This window comes from Piliocolobus tephrosceles, chromosome 2, assembly GCF_002776525.5.
Source record: "Piliocolobus tephrosceles isolate RC106 chromosome 2, ASM277652v3, whole genome shotgun sequence".
In the NCBI taxonomy this organism is placed as follows: domain Eukaryota; kingdom Metazoa; phylum Chordata; class Mammalia; order Primates; family Cercopithecidae; genus Piliocolobus; species Piliocolobus tephrosceles.
This window is the reverse complement of record NC_045435.1, coordinates 114974756-114989090: the sequence shown is the minus strand read 5'-3', so window position 1 is coordinate 114989090 and position 14335 is coordinate 114974756. Positions and strand designations below refer to the sequence as shown.

At 40.3% G+C, this 14335-nt stretch overlaps 1 protein-coding gene across 2 annotated transcripts in view; it reads left to right on the top strand.

Annotated features, from left to right (window-relative positions):
- FNDC3B (fibronectin type III domain containing 3B) overlaps nucleotides 1–14335 on the top strand; it is a 362808-nt gene that overhangs the window by 195123 nt on the left and 153350 nt on the right. The window lies entirely within an intron of this gene.

Sequence of the window (14335 nt, the reverse complement as noted above, 5' to 3'; positions counted from 1 at the left end):
TGGGATTACAGGCTTGAGCCACTGCGCCCGGCCAAGCTTTGTTTTCTTAGGTTGAGAAGGGCTGAATTGGTGGACTTGACAGATACTGTGGACTTAGGGTGCAAAAACAGTGGAATCCTGTCATTTCAGCTCAGTGGTTTCTCTGATACAGTAGGTTGGGGGAAGTGGTGTGTTTTGTGCCTTATTTTTTAGTGGGATGAGAGGTAGGGGGTTCTTTTCAACTTGAGAGAAAATATAGACCTTTTTTTAAACTATGAGAAAGTGGATTTAGGTAAGCGGGAATTTAATCTTATCACAGTCATCATCTCCATTATGTAAAAGCATTTTTGAGTGTGATTAGAGTTGAAACTGAAGGAGAACATGGACATTACTTGGAGAGGCCTTCCTTCAAATTCCACCTTGGCTACTTTCTATGTAACTTTGATAAATTATTTCACCACATACGCGAACACCTACTTGATGTGGTAGAGGGAAGAATTAAGAGAAGTGTTATGTGAGGTGTGGCACTCAGTAAGTAGTAGCTATTACAATGAAAAAGACTGTTACAACAATTCCAATGGAAGTTTGGCAGAGCTTGCCTTCCTAAATACATATTGAAATCACATGATGTGAAGCAAAATTTTCCTTTCATTGTATACTGGCCATGGTTCTCTGTTTTTTAAACCTCACCATTAACTTTCTGAATAACTTATATGTAAAAATTTCTTAAGCAGATGCTTTGAGTTTTATTTTCCATGCTTCCATAGTAATTTATGACACATTTTTTTCAAATGTTATAGGGAAAACTTCATATTGACCCAAAGATTTAAAAAGCATATGAAAAGAAAAAGTGAAACATCCAAGTTAACGTTCTATCATTTGGGAAACCACTCTTCTTTTTCCAGATTAACTGTTGTAATCCCAAAACTTAGTAGTCAAAATAAATATTTTTGTTGTGAGAGTAGAAAGAACAAAAATAGCACACTGGATTGTTTTGGGGATTAATTAATGGGTCAGTACCTGTTGAAATTATATATATTTCATTTTCCTTAGCCAGGGAAAGGCAAGAAATGTATTGAAAAATGTATTTAAATTTTGGTTTGATTGGTCATTTGCCAATGATGACTGTTTGGAGAGTTGGCCAGAAAGCTGAAGCCCCTGTGGAGAAACAGTAGGGCCTGTTAGGTGGAAGCCGTGCAATGCTTTTACCCCATTTCGCCCAGCCAAGCCAGCTGAGCTATAAACATTAGCCTCAACTGCTTCCCTTTGGTAACTACAGCTGGGGATTAAACCACCGCTTTGTTTCACCTTCAATGTTGTGAAAATGATAGTAGAAAGGCACATGGGGGATTGCCCTGTGCCCTGAGAAACTGAGATTCAGGCCCATTTGGTGGCCAGTAAGGGGAACTGGATTCTCTTTTAACACTTTCAGTCTTTCAGAGGAATTGATTTTTCTATAGGAAGTTAGGGAATTGTTCCATAGCATACAGAGTGTGTGCATGGGGGTTGGTATTGTGTTCCGTGGAAAAGGACATAGTACTTAGGTATCATTTCGTTTCCATTACCAATGGATTTGAAGCAATTTTATTTTTTTATCTTGTGGCTTATTTTGTCCAAGGAGCAGTTACAGACAGGGTTGACAATGCTTAATTAAAGAAATGTACCAAGGACATCCCCTCCCCTCAAAGTATTGTTCAGGTTTCCTCTTTCTGAGCCTTCTCCCTGTTCTGCACCTTCTCTTTGATTTCTTTCCTTTGTTTCTGTGATCCCGGCATTGTGTGTTAGAATACGGGATTAGTGGGAGGAAACAAGGGCCCAAGCAAGGCTCTACATCCAACTGTCTGTGTGGTTTTAGAAATATTAAGTGATTTATTTGGGTGTACCACTTGTTTACTTGATCATTGTCTGTCTTCCTTTTAGCGTTTAAGTCCACAAAGGCAGGGACTTTGTGTGTCCTGTTCAGTCCTATTCATCACTTGGTCTCTTCTTCCTTGAAAGGTACCCAGCACATAATAGGCATGTATCAAAATTTGGCTATCTGACTGGAGTCATTTTTATCTTGTGGAGGGAGGCAGAGAGGGGAAAGTGAGCATCTCTGGGGTTCTTTTCTGATCTAAAATTAGATGATTCTCCTCTGTTCATATTATTCCTTAACAGGGTATCAAATGAGACTGTAAGTAAGTTTCCAAAAGCAGTCATTACCAAAGCAGTGTGCCACACTCATTGATATTTAGCATTTTATTGACTAGAATGCTAGTTGTCACCTCTATACAAAAATGATAGTTGATTTTCATGGTAGGATTGACACAGTATTACATCCGGAAATGACTTCGGAGTCATTAGTGTTAAATTTGCCCTTTATATTACATTTTATTTAATTGCACAATTATTATAATCTATCTTTCTAAATTAGTAAGTCGTATTTGTCATATGTAATAACTTTTTTAAGAAAAACACCTTTTTCTGACCTGTTGGGTAGCAAAACTTTACCACGGTTAGATGAATTTTACATTTCTACACATTCTTTGAAACTTATTAGGTTCACAAAATTAGAATTATATAATATGGTTATTTTAATCTGTGATAGGTGTTATCTGAATATCTTCAGTATGGATTCTTAATTTTTTATTGTACCGAGGGGACCATTGGCAGTCTGGGGAAACGTTTTTTAAAGTAAAATATAAAATCCATAGGTACAAAGACCAGTTTTTTCAAAACTGGTCAATTTTTTTTAAAAGGTGATACAGTAATTTTTGTGCTGTTTTATTAGACATTAACAACATCTAGCATCAGATCTAGTAACTACAATAATTTTGAAGTTGTGATGTTCATAAAGATTAATATTTCTATAACACTGTAATGTGATACGGAAATGTCACATTTTGTTAGTAACAAAGTCAAAGGTACTGCTAGTACTACTATGATTTGCTGCCTACATTTATAAATCAGGGAAATACAAAATTGCAGTTGGATGTTAGTGAGTAATAAAGATGTAATTTCTGAGATCATGGTCCCCTGAATTCTGTTCTTTTTCTTTTGTGGGGGATAAGGGTCTGGGTACCTGGTTAAGGCTCTTGCCCCTATTGGTGAGTAGTAATAGTATGTTTGAAACTTAGAACCATAGCTCTGTTGCTGGGAAGGGCCCAGACTGATTTCTTGATTCCTCATGTCTAATCTCATAATCTGAATGGGATAGTACAGCAGTAGAAAGACCATGGGTTTCAGAGTATTCCAAACATGGGCTCTACACTGTACAGCTACAAGTGGAGTAACCATGAAAAATATTCTAACTTCAGGCTTTGCCTTCATTTCTGGAAAGGTATAGCTGTATCCTTCCCTGGAGAGATTGTCTGGCTGTCTCACAGGCGTGAAAGTCTTGAATGGTAACATCTTCTGTTTAAGGAATTATTTTATGTTGATGAATATGCCAGTTGCCTGCTGGGTTAAGTCTGGAAGACCCTGTTCTATGTATTGGCATCACTGGAATAAAATGGACCTGAGTGTGCCTGAGAAGCCAGAATGAAAAGATGTGACTGGCCATCTCTTCTGTGATGGGTAATGGACAGGCACTGCAGATGCCCACTGGGGATAGCTTTATTCACATCTCAGGAGCAGCTCAACTGGGCACAAATAAAGCTATCAAATGTCTACTTACTGTATGTCACCTAACAAAGTCTGTCCCCTAAAATAGTATTTCTGTTTAATCTGAAATAATTATTTGATCCATTTTAGTATCGACTGAAACTGAAAGGATGGAACTTTTTTCACTTGTCCAGTGTTCTTATGTGCCACACATTTTTTGGGAGGATTAGATTTGATTTTTAATTTTTAAATTTGGTTCTTTTTAGTATTTAGGTCAGTAATATACAATAAAGTGTGAAAGAAGTGGAATGGCATTTCCAGTGAGAGTATCTGGGTATGAATCTTGTCACCCAGTTAGCCCACCTTAAGTTAATTTACTTAATCATAGCTGAGGATTCCTCAGCTAGAATTTAGGACTGTGATGCTGCTTATGTTAGATCTTCTGAGTTTTATGCAAGTCAAGTTCTGGGCCAAGTGTTTTATAAACTATTAAGTGATACACAAATTGTAGGAGTTGTTATTGTCACTTTGATTCTTATATCAAGTTAATTTGCTGTTTTGCTTTCAGCATCAGTGCCCAGTGCTGTGTTTTTTGAGCCCTTGCTTTGAGATTAGGCCTCTTGGTTCTCTGCAGTATCTGAAGAGGCTTAGCCCTCTAACCGGGGGAGGGGGGGGGGGGGTTCCTCTTTGCCCATGGGATTCTCTATTTGGAGACAGCTCTGGGCTATGGTAAAGTAGAGCTGTAGCTAGCTAACTGAGGGCCCATCCTCGGGTCTCCAGTTCATAATATGTGTCTCTTGACCTTGCTGAACTTCCTTCTTAATTTGGAAAGTCTTAATAATTTAATTGGCCCTTCAACTGTAGTGTTACATAATTCACTGAAGTAGTTGGATCACAGAGATATCACATAGATCTGTATTTGTTTCCATTCTCCTGTCCAACCCTCAAGGGTTACTGTCATTGGACAGTGGCACCTGGAAAGAGCCAGGTGTGTCTGGTAAAGTACTCACAGTTGATTTCATTTATATATGCCTTAGCTGTGCCCCTGTGCAAGATTTAAAACTTAAATAAGTGTGAATAGAAGCTTGACTTTTTTTCTGAGTGTATAGAAGTGTTGGCATGTACAAAGCCAGTGGAAAGATTGCCATTTTTCAGAGTATTCTTATACTGATCACCTCTGAAATAAGTCTGGGGGTAAGATTCATGCCCAGAAATGCTGAAGGCAAGCACCAGTACCTTCAGTACCTTCAGCTGTGATTCTCCTGAACAGCAACACTTGATTTGTTAACTGGAACTGACCCTTCTCCCCTCAAGTCTGTATCATACCTATTGCCTGCAATTGGTGTGTGCGTTAAAAGTTAAGCACCAGCTGGGCGGTATGTGCCTTACAGGCCAGAGGATCGCTTGAGCCCAGGAGTATTGGGCTGTATTACACTATGCTGACAGGGTGGCCGCAATAAGTTCGGCATTAATGTGGTGACCTCCTGAGAGCTGGGGACCACCAGGTTGCCTAAGGAGGGGCGAATTAGCCCAGGTCAGAAATGGAGCAGGTTAAAACTCCTATGCTGATCAGTAGTGGGAACACACCCATGAATAGCCACCACACTCTAGCCTGGGCAACACTTACTACTATAAAACTCTTTTGTTGCTCCTGGAACATTCCTTTATCCTAATTTTTCTTTCTTCTTATGGTACTTGGGTGATGGTGGTGAGAGCTGGCAGCACAAGGTGGGCGGGGGGGGGGTTGCCTAGGGCAGGCACAGACCTTACATTTCAAATCTCTACCCTACCTGAAGAACAAGCGTGCCTTTCCTCTTTTATATTATCTACCATATTCGAAAATGCAGAGGGAAGAGTTAGTGCAAATTGGGAAAGTGAGTACCGATGCATTTGTAGTCCTGATTGGTGAGTAAAATAAAACTGCTCAGTCTCCTACAGGATTAAAGTAGAACTTAACATTGGAGATGTTTGATCTTTCTGTGTAAATGCTTGTGATAAAATCATGCTTATTTAAAATAAGATCAGGAATGATAAATATAAAATGAACTGGATTCAGATTTTCTGTGATTTTAGAATAGGATGCCAGCTATTTACCAGAGTTATGGAGAAAAGTTTTAATAATGATGTGCTAATATTTTTGGCAGATACCAAATCTAAGCAGGTATACTTAATTCTTTCATTCATTCATTCATTTATTTATTTATTTTGGCTTGCTTTCTTATTCATTTACTCATTTAACCAACATTTACTGAAAGCCTTCTGTGTGCGCAGTTGCTTCTGAGGGACTTGCAGCTGGGTGGGAGAGACAGTGTATAGTCCAGCTACAGGGGAGAGGTGAGCACCAGCCTGGTTGGGAGAGTCCTGGATTCTGCCTACCCATCCCCTGAGTCCATGCAGCTTATTTATATCATCAAACCTTTTTCTTCTCTTTGTTTGTTGTTCGCATGCCCACTTTTATCTGAGGCATCTTCTCTTCCTGGAATGACCTGGGAACCCACTTCAGGCATGTTGGCAGCAATGAGAAATTCAGCCTGAGCCTGACTTTCACAAACTCATTTGGTCCCAGTTTTCTGTGTCCAGGCAACTCACCCAGTGTTTTTTGCCACCCTGGCAAACTGGCTGCCAGCACATCACACTACGTACATTTGTGGGTTCATATGTGCCCACATGCAGAGTCTGTCCGTTTCCTGGCTCATCCTGGGCCATCTGGGGCAGCCTTTTTAATTTTTTTCTTTTGCCTCCTGCCTTTCAAGCTTCTCTTTTGATTCTTGTGGCTTGTAGCCCAGCAAGAGTAGAAGGAAAGAGCTTCAGGAAGTGAGGAGTTTATTAAAATTCCTTTGAAGCATTTCAATTCCATAAGAGGAACTACCTTTTCTGTTAGCTAAGACAAAAAAACAAAAAACAAACAAACAAAAACCCTCAAAAAAATGTTTTTAGGAGATACAGTTTAGTTCTTTTTTTTTCTTTTTTTGAGGGACAGAGTCTCGCTCTGTCACCCAGGCTGGAATGCAGAGACTCGATCTCAGCTCACTGCAAGCTCCGCCTCCTGGGTTCACGCCATTCTCCTGCCTCAGCCTCCTGAGTAGCTGGGACTACAGGAGCACACCACTGCGCCCGGCTATTTTTTTTTTTTGTTTCTTCTTTTTGTATTTTTAGTAGAGACGGGCTTTCACCGTGTTAGCCAGGATAGTCTTGATCTCCTGAGTGATCTGCCCGCCTCGGCCTCCCAAAGTGCTGGGATTACAGGCGTAAGCCACCGCACCCAGCCCCATTTTAGTTCTTATACACAAAATTGATCCTCCTTTACCCAATTCCGTGTTCTTTGGTGTATTACTTTCACTTCCCTAAGCATCATTCTTCTTATTTCTAAAATGGGGATAACTGTAACTGTATGTGCCTCATGGGATTGTTGGGAGGATTTAGTGAAGTGGTAATATTAATAGTAGTAATTGATGAGTAAGATTTTGTTATATTATGTATCAGGTATTGTTCTAGGAACTTAACTCTGCCTGACTCCTTTCTGGTAGAGTATGTTAAAGTACAGCAGTATTCAATAAGTATTAGTTGTATCTTGAATCCTTTTCACATCTCTTAATGACTCAGGTATCCTAATTTTCAGCAGGTAGTTGATTGTTTACCTATTTACTTCTCAATGTACAACTTCTGTGTAATTAATGAAAACTTTGTGTAAATAATGAAGACTTTGGTGTACACACCAGTATGAAAAATCTTGGTCCTGCAGCATACTAGTTGCACAATTTAATCATGCTGTGCCTTGGTTTTCTTCGTCTAAAGCAGGGATGCTGATACCTAATTCTCAAGTGTTAGGGAAGTTGAATGAGATGGCCCATGTCAAGAAGCTGACAGACCACAGGCACTGACTGATGTCCTTTTCCATCTCCCGTCTTGTGCTGCTCCTGGGAACTCTCCATCTTGCTGTTATCCCCAGGCTGTTTCATTTTGTTTTAATGATTCTCTTGGTCATATTTACAAGAACACTAGTATAAGACAAAGATTCTCTCCATTGCACATTTTGTGCCTTATTCTCTAGCCACTTATTTTCTAGGCTACAGGATAGCAAGAATACTAGGCATGTAGAAGTTTTTTGGTAAACATATACTAAACTGGATAAAACAGACTTGATAAAGAATCAACTCGGCTTCTCTTTGCCATCAGGCCGAATTTCTTCATTAGGCTGAGCAAGATGGCTCAGTGTTTGTTCATGGAGGCTAAATGCATCACTTTTTAAAAGAGAGTTTTTGTTTGTTTGTTTGTTTTAAATCAGACAAGGCTTGTAGAACTTAAGGTAGAAGAAAGTGCTGGATTGAGCCTTTGTATTCTGAGGGACTGTATTAGTTTAGTAGGGCTACCATAACAGAATACCACAGACTGGGTAGTTTACACTAGAAAAATTTATTTTCTTACAAATGTAGAGGCTGGAAGTCCAAGATCAAGGTGTCAGCAGGATTAGTTGGTTTCTTCTAAGGCTTCTCTCCTTGGCTTGTAGATGGCCATTGTATTTGTCCATTTTCAAGCTGATGATAAAGACATTCACAAGATTGGGCAATTTACATAGGAAAGAGGTTTAATTAAACTCACAGTTCCACATGGCTTGGGAAGCCTCACAATCATGGCAGAAGACAAGGAAGAGCAAGTCACATCTTACATGGTTGACAGCGGACAAAAAGAAAAAGAGCTTGTGCAAGGAGACTCGTGTTTTTCAAAACCATCAGATCCCATGAGACTTATTCACTATCACAAGAACAGCATGGGAAATACCTGACCCCATGATTCACTTACCTCCCACTGAGTCCCTCACACAACATGTGGAAATACAAGATGAAATTTGGGTGGGGACACAGCCAAACCATATCGTTATGTACCTGGCCCCTCCCAAATCTCATGTCCTCACATTTCGAAACAAATTGTGCCTTCTACAGTCCCTCAAAATCTTAACACATTTCAGCATTAACTCAAAAGTCTGGCCGGGCGTGGTGGCTCATGTCTGGAATCCCAGCACTCTGGGAGGCCAAGACAGGTAGATCATGAGGTCAGGAGATCGAGACCATCCTGGCTAACATGGTGAAACCCATTTCTACTAAAAATACAAAAAATTAGCCAGCCTGGTGGTGGGTGCCTGTAGTCCCAGCTACTTGGAAGGCTGAGGCAGGAGAATGGCATGAACCCAGGAGGCGGAGCTTGCAGTGAGCTGAGATAGTGGCACTGCACTCAACCTAAGCGACAGAGCCAGACTCCATCTCAAAAACAAACAAACAAAAAAAACTCAAAAGTCCACAATCCAAGGTCTCATCTGAGACGAGGCAAGTCCTTTCTACCTATCTGCCTATGAGCCTGTAAAATCAAAAGCAAGTTAGTTACTTCCTAAATACAATGAGGGTACAGGCATTAGGTAAATACGGCCATTCGAAATGGGAGAAATTGGCCCAAACAAAGGGGCTATAGGCCCTAGGCAAGTCCAAAATCCAGTGGGGCAGTCAAATCTTAAAGCTCCAAAATGATGTCCTTTGACTCCATGTCTTATATCCAGGTCACACTGATGTAAAAGGTGAGTTCCCATAGTCTCGGACAGCTCCACCCCTGTGGCTTTGCAGGGTACAGCCTCACTCCTGACTGCTTTCACAGGCTGGTGTTGAGTGTTTGCGGATTTTCCAGGCTTGTGGTGCAAGCTGTTGGTGGATCTACCATTTTGGAGTCTGGAGGATGGTAGCCTTCTAGGCAGTGCCCCAGTAGGGACTCTGTGTGTGTGTGTGGGGGGGGGCTCTGACCCCACATTTCCCTTCCACACTACCCTAGCAGAGGTTCTTCATGAGAGTGCCACCCCTGCAGCAAACTTCTGCCTGGACATCCAGGCATTTCCATACATCCTCTGAAGTCTAGGCAGAGATTCCCAAACCTCAGTTCTTGACTTTTGTGTACCTGCAGGCTCAACACCTCATGGAAGCTACCATAGCTTGGGACTTGCACCCTCTGAAGCCACAGCCTGAGCTGTGCCTTGGCCCCTTTCAGTCATGACTGGAGTGGCTGGGATGCAGGGCTCCAAGTCCTTAGATTGCACCCAGCACGGGGACTCTGGGCCTGGCCCACGCAACCATTTTATCCTCCTAGGATTCCGGGCCTGTGATGAGAGGGGTCGCCATGAAGACCTCTGACATAGCCTGGAGACATTTTCCCCATTGTTTTGGGGATTAACATTCAGCTCCTCATTACTTAAGTAAATTTCTGCAGCAGGCTTGAATTTCTCCTCAGAAAATGTGATTTTCTTTTCTATTGTATTGCCAGGCTGCAAATTTTCCAAACTTTTATACTTTGCTTCCCTTATAAAACTTAATGCCTTTAATAGCACCCAAGTCACCTCTTGAATGCTCTGCTGCTTAGAGATTGCTTCCGCCAGATACCCTAAATCATGTCTTTCAAGTTCAAAGTCCCACAAATCTCTAGGGCAGGGACAGAATGCCAGCACTCCCTTTGCTAAAACATAAGAAGAACCACCTTTGCTCTAGTTACCAACAAGTTGCTCATCTCTGTTTGAGACCATCTCAGCCTGGGCCTTATTGTTCATATCATTATCAGCATTTTAGTCAAAGCCATTCAAGTCTCCAGGGAGTTCCAGACTTTCCCACATTTTCCTGCCTTCCTCTGAGCCCTCCAAATTGCTCCAACCTTTGCCTGTTACCCAGTTCCAAAGTCGCTTCTACATTTTCAGATACCTTTTCAGCAACGTGCCACTCTTCTGGTACCAATTTACTATATTAGTCTGTTTTCATGCTGCTGATAATGACATACCTGAGACTAGGCAATTTACAAAGGAAAGAGGTTTAATTGGACTTACAATTCCATGTGGCTAAGGAAGCCTCACAATCATGATGGAAGGCAAGGAGGAGCAAGTCACATCTTACATGGATGGTAGCAGGCAAAAAAAGAGGTTGTGCAGGGAGACTCCTGTTTTTAAAACCATCAGATCTCATGACACTTAAATCACCGTCATGAGAAACAGCATGGGAAAGACCTGCCTTCATGATTCAGTTACCTCCCACCTGCTCCCTCCCACAATATATGGGAAGTCAAGTTGAGATTGGGGTGGGGATACAGCCCAAGCATATCAGCCATCTTCCTTTGGTGTCTTCATGTAGTGTTCCCTTTGTGCATATCTCTCATAAATCTCCTCTTACATGGATACTCTTGGATTAGAGTCTACTTCTATAACCTCATTTCACCTTAATTATCTACTTAAAAGGCCCTATTTCCGAATACAGTCACATTCTGAAGTACTGAGCATCAGAACGTCAACATATGAATTTGGGGACACACTAAGTCAGCGCATGATAGGTGACAGACTGGGAACCTGGCATAATGATCTTTTCCAAGGTTCTGTGCTTCTCTGGAGAGGATACATGAGTGACAGTTCTGTTGAGTCATAGAGCTGGAAAGAATTTAGATGAAGAATACTTACTCTGATTTCTGAAGTCACCACACTTCTGCTTTCTTAGCAGCACTTACTAGGACTTAGTCTAATTTTTCTCTTTATATTCTTAGGCTGTGTGGATGAATCTTACTGTTGAGCACTTACTTTTTCTCGCCTTTGAATATCCAGCCCTTAGCACATAGTATGTGTCAGTAAATAATAGTTGAATAACAGGTGATTCGTCTGCCTCTGGACATTGTCACAATTTCCTCCACCACAAAAGGAAATGAATTTGTCTTTTCCATAGTCAGCTACCAAGACTGAAGGCATATTTTTTTGCCTTGGGTGGTTTGAACTGAATTCTGTCTGATGTCTAAATTTGACTACAGTGATATATTTATTTGTAAACCATCTTTATTAAAGAATGTTATTGCCACCGTTTCCTTAGTTGCCAATTATTTTGTGCATTGTTATTGCTCCTCAGATTTTCTTATTTTGGGGGAGACCTAGGCGTTATTTCCTTAGATGTAGATCAAAGCTGAATTGGATAACTAAAATATGTTGCAATTTATGTTATAGAAAAATGGTAAAAATATTCGGCACATATTTTTTATATTTCTATTTCAGAATTAATATTTCAGCTTTTTTTTTTTTTTTTTTTTTTTGAGTTAAAGTTGGAGTCTCCCTCTGTCGCCCAGGCTGGGCGCCCAGTGACGCGATGTCAGCTCACTGCAACCTCCGCCTCCCAGGTTCAAGGAATTCCCCTGCCTCAGCCTCTTGAGTAGCTGATATTACAGGCCCGTGCCACCACACTTGGCTAATTTTTTGTATTTTTAGTAGAGATGGGGTTTCACCATGTTGGCCAGACTGGTCTTGAACTCCTGACCTCAGACAGTCCACCCGCCTCGGCCTCCCAAACTTCCGGGGTTACAGATGTGAGCCACTGAGCCCGGCCAGTATTTCACTTTTTTAAAATAAATCTTTTTAATGATAAGACAGGCTTGGGTTTGTCAAGAACAGGTTTCTAAAAGGGTTTCGTTATGCATGCACATGTAAATAAAAACCTTTTACAAATCCCACAGAATAAGATACTTTAACATGGAGCTGTCAAGCAATTTTTATATGTGTAGTCAATTTGTGGTTTCAAAAAGCTGCTTCAAAAAAAAACTTCAAAAAGTTAGTGCTTTTTGATAAATTTTTTTTTAAAACCACTTTGTTAACAGGTCTAAAGTTATATGATAAAATGATCAAATAAATTCTTTTCATTATAAATAATCTTGTTTAAAAGTCCAGAGCGTTCCTCTTAATATTTAGTGAGAGCCCTGTTCTTGTTGTACTTCATCAGTTGTCTATGTTGCTGGTTGACTATTGGAAGTTTTACACTGAATGAAAGAATTAAGATTGTAAACCTCTAGAAAACAAGGACTTTACTTCTGTGGTCCTTCCAGGATTGAATGAAGGTTCCATGAAAGAGAAACATCTAGAATACACCTTTCTTTTTTCTTAATAGCTAGTAGAGGGTGAGGAGGGAGAGAAGACACTGTAGGATAATGCATGTTTATGTCAGATGGTAGGAAAAATTCATGACGTATTTATATTGCATGTGTTACCAAACAGCATACAGCTACACGTTTTAGACAAAATAAAAGAAGTTTTGATGATAATTATCAATACATGCATGAGAATTTCCAGTGTCATGGTTTAAGCACCCACTTCACATGTACTTGTAAATTAGCTTCCGTGCATTCATAAATGGGGTTAGTGTGATTAGCTTGCCAAGGCCCAGAAGAGATTATATTTATTAAAGATCACATGAAAAGTTGTGTCCTAGGCATCTGACTAGGAATTTTACTTTTAAATGGGTAATATTGTCTTATTAATGAACTATTAATACAATAGAAACATTTATTTTGATAGATTTATTAATGAATGTAAAGATTCTTGTTTTTTTGACATAAGGATTAATGACCGTTCATTCAAACTAAACCTATTTTGTACACTGAAATATAACATAAACATTGATAGACTTGCCAATCTGACTTAAGCACTATTTTTAAAATATGAAGCTAAGTATAGTTTTTTGTTGTTGTTAAGATGTTTTAGACATGTTAAGTCATTTTATTTTGGCCTATAATCAACCTCCTGAGGTATAATGAGAAATCCATTTCAATATAGAAAGTCAGTTTTATGGGGTTTTTAGATTTTGTTTTTTGTTTTTTTTTTTTGAAAAACAAAACTTCCTGTCAGAGTGTGTGCCTGATTGTCTCACATATTTGATTAGATCAGCTGGCATGGCTCCTTGGCAGCCTGGCCCTCGCTGCCAGTTTACTCTGTGTCCCCTTCCTTGCAGGGCCCTGACCCGGAGGCCATCTCTCAGCTGTCCCAGCCCTGCCGATTCTTTGAGGTCCCTGAAGCCTTTCCTGATGCTCCCATCTCGTATTATCATTCTCTATACCCTATAGCTTTACCTTTTGATCATCGTATCTATTGTGTTAGTTATTCCTTTCGTTGTGTCTCAGCAAAGTTGTTGGCTCATAGGAGCTGGTAGAGTGATGCCGGCCGCAGAGGCAATAAATATTGTCATTGTGCTGTCTTCATTGCTTTTCTTGGATGAATTAAAAAACATTCAGAGGAGCTGGGCACAGCGGTGCATGCCTGTAGTCCCAGCTATTTTGGAGGCTGAGGCAGGAAGATGACTTGAGGCCAGTTCAAGGCTGTAGTGTATGATGATCACACCTGTGCGTAGCCACTGCAATTCAGCCTGGGCAACACAGTGAAATTTCATCTCTAAAAAAAAAAATAAAGGCAACAAAGAATTGGAAAAAGAATGCACAGAGTGTGGATTGGCTTTTCATAACAGGTTGCTTTTCCAAGCATCTTCTTTCACAACACTCATTATCAGGACATCTTGGGAGCAAAAGTGTCCATATTGATTTGGGGTTACTTAAGTTTTTCTTTGGTCAGAATCCCTCGTTTCATCCATGTCCTCAGTCCTAGATTGAGTAATCTTTTTGTGCACATTTATAGCTTCTGACGTTAATGCCCCCATTGTTTCCTAAAGTCCCGATGATGATGGAACTGTGCATATTAAAGCAGGAATGGGGCAGAATGTTGCTAGGCATATCTAAAAGCCTACCCCTGGAAAAGTACTTATGTGGCACAGAAAGCCTCCTTCTGGAAAACCACTGAACTGGTAGTTAAATTCAAAAGTCACTCTTAAAATCAGTTTAAGCACACATTAAATTCACTTGTCTTGGATGAAGCCAGTGAACATGTTAAGGCAAAACAAGATTTATTATCAAATACTGGTCTCTCCAAAAAGTTACATGGGATCGGAATCAGATGTTGATG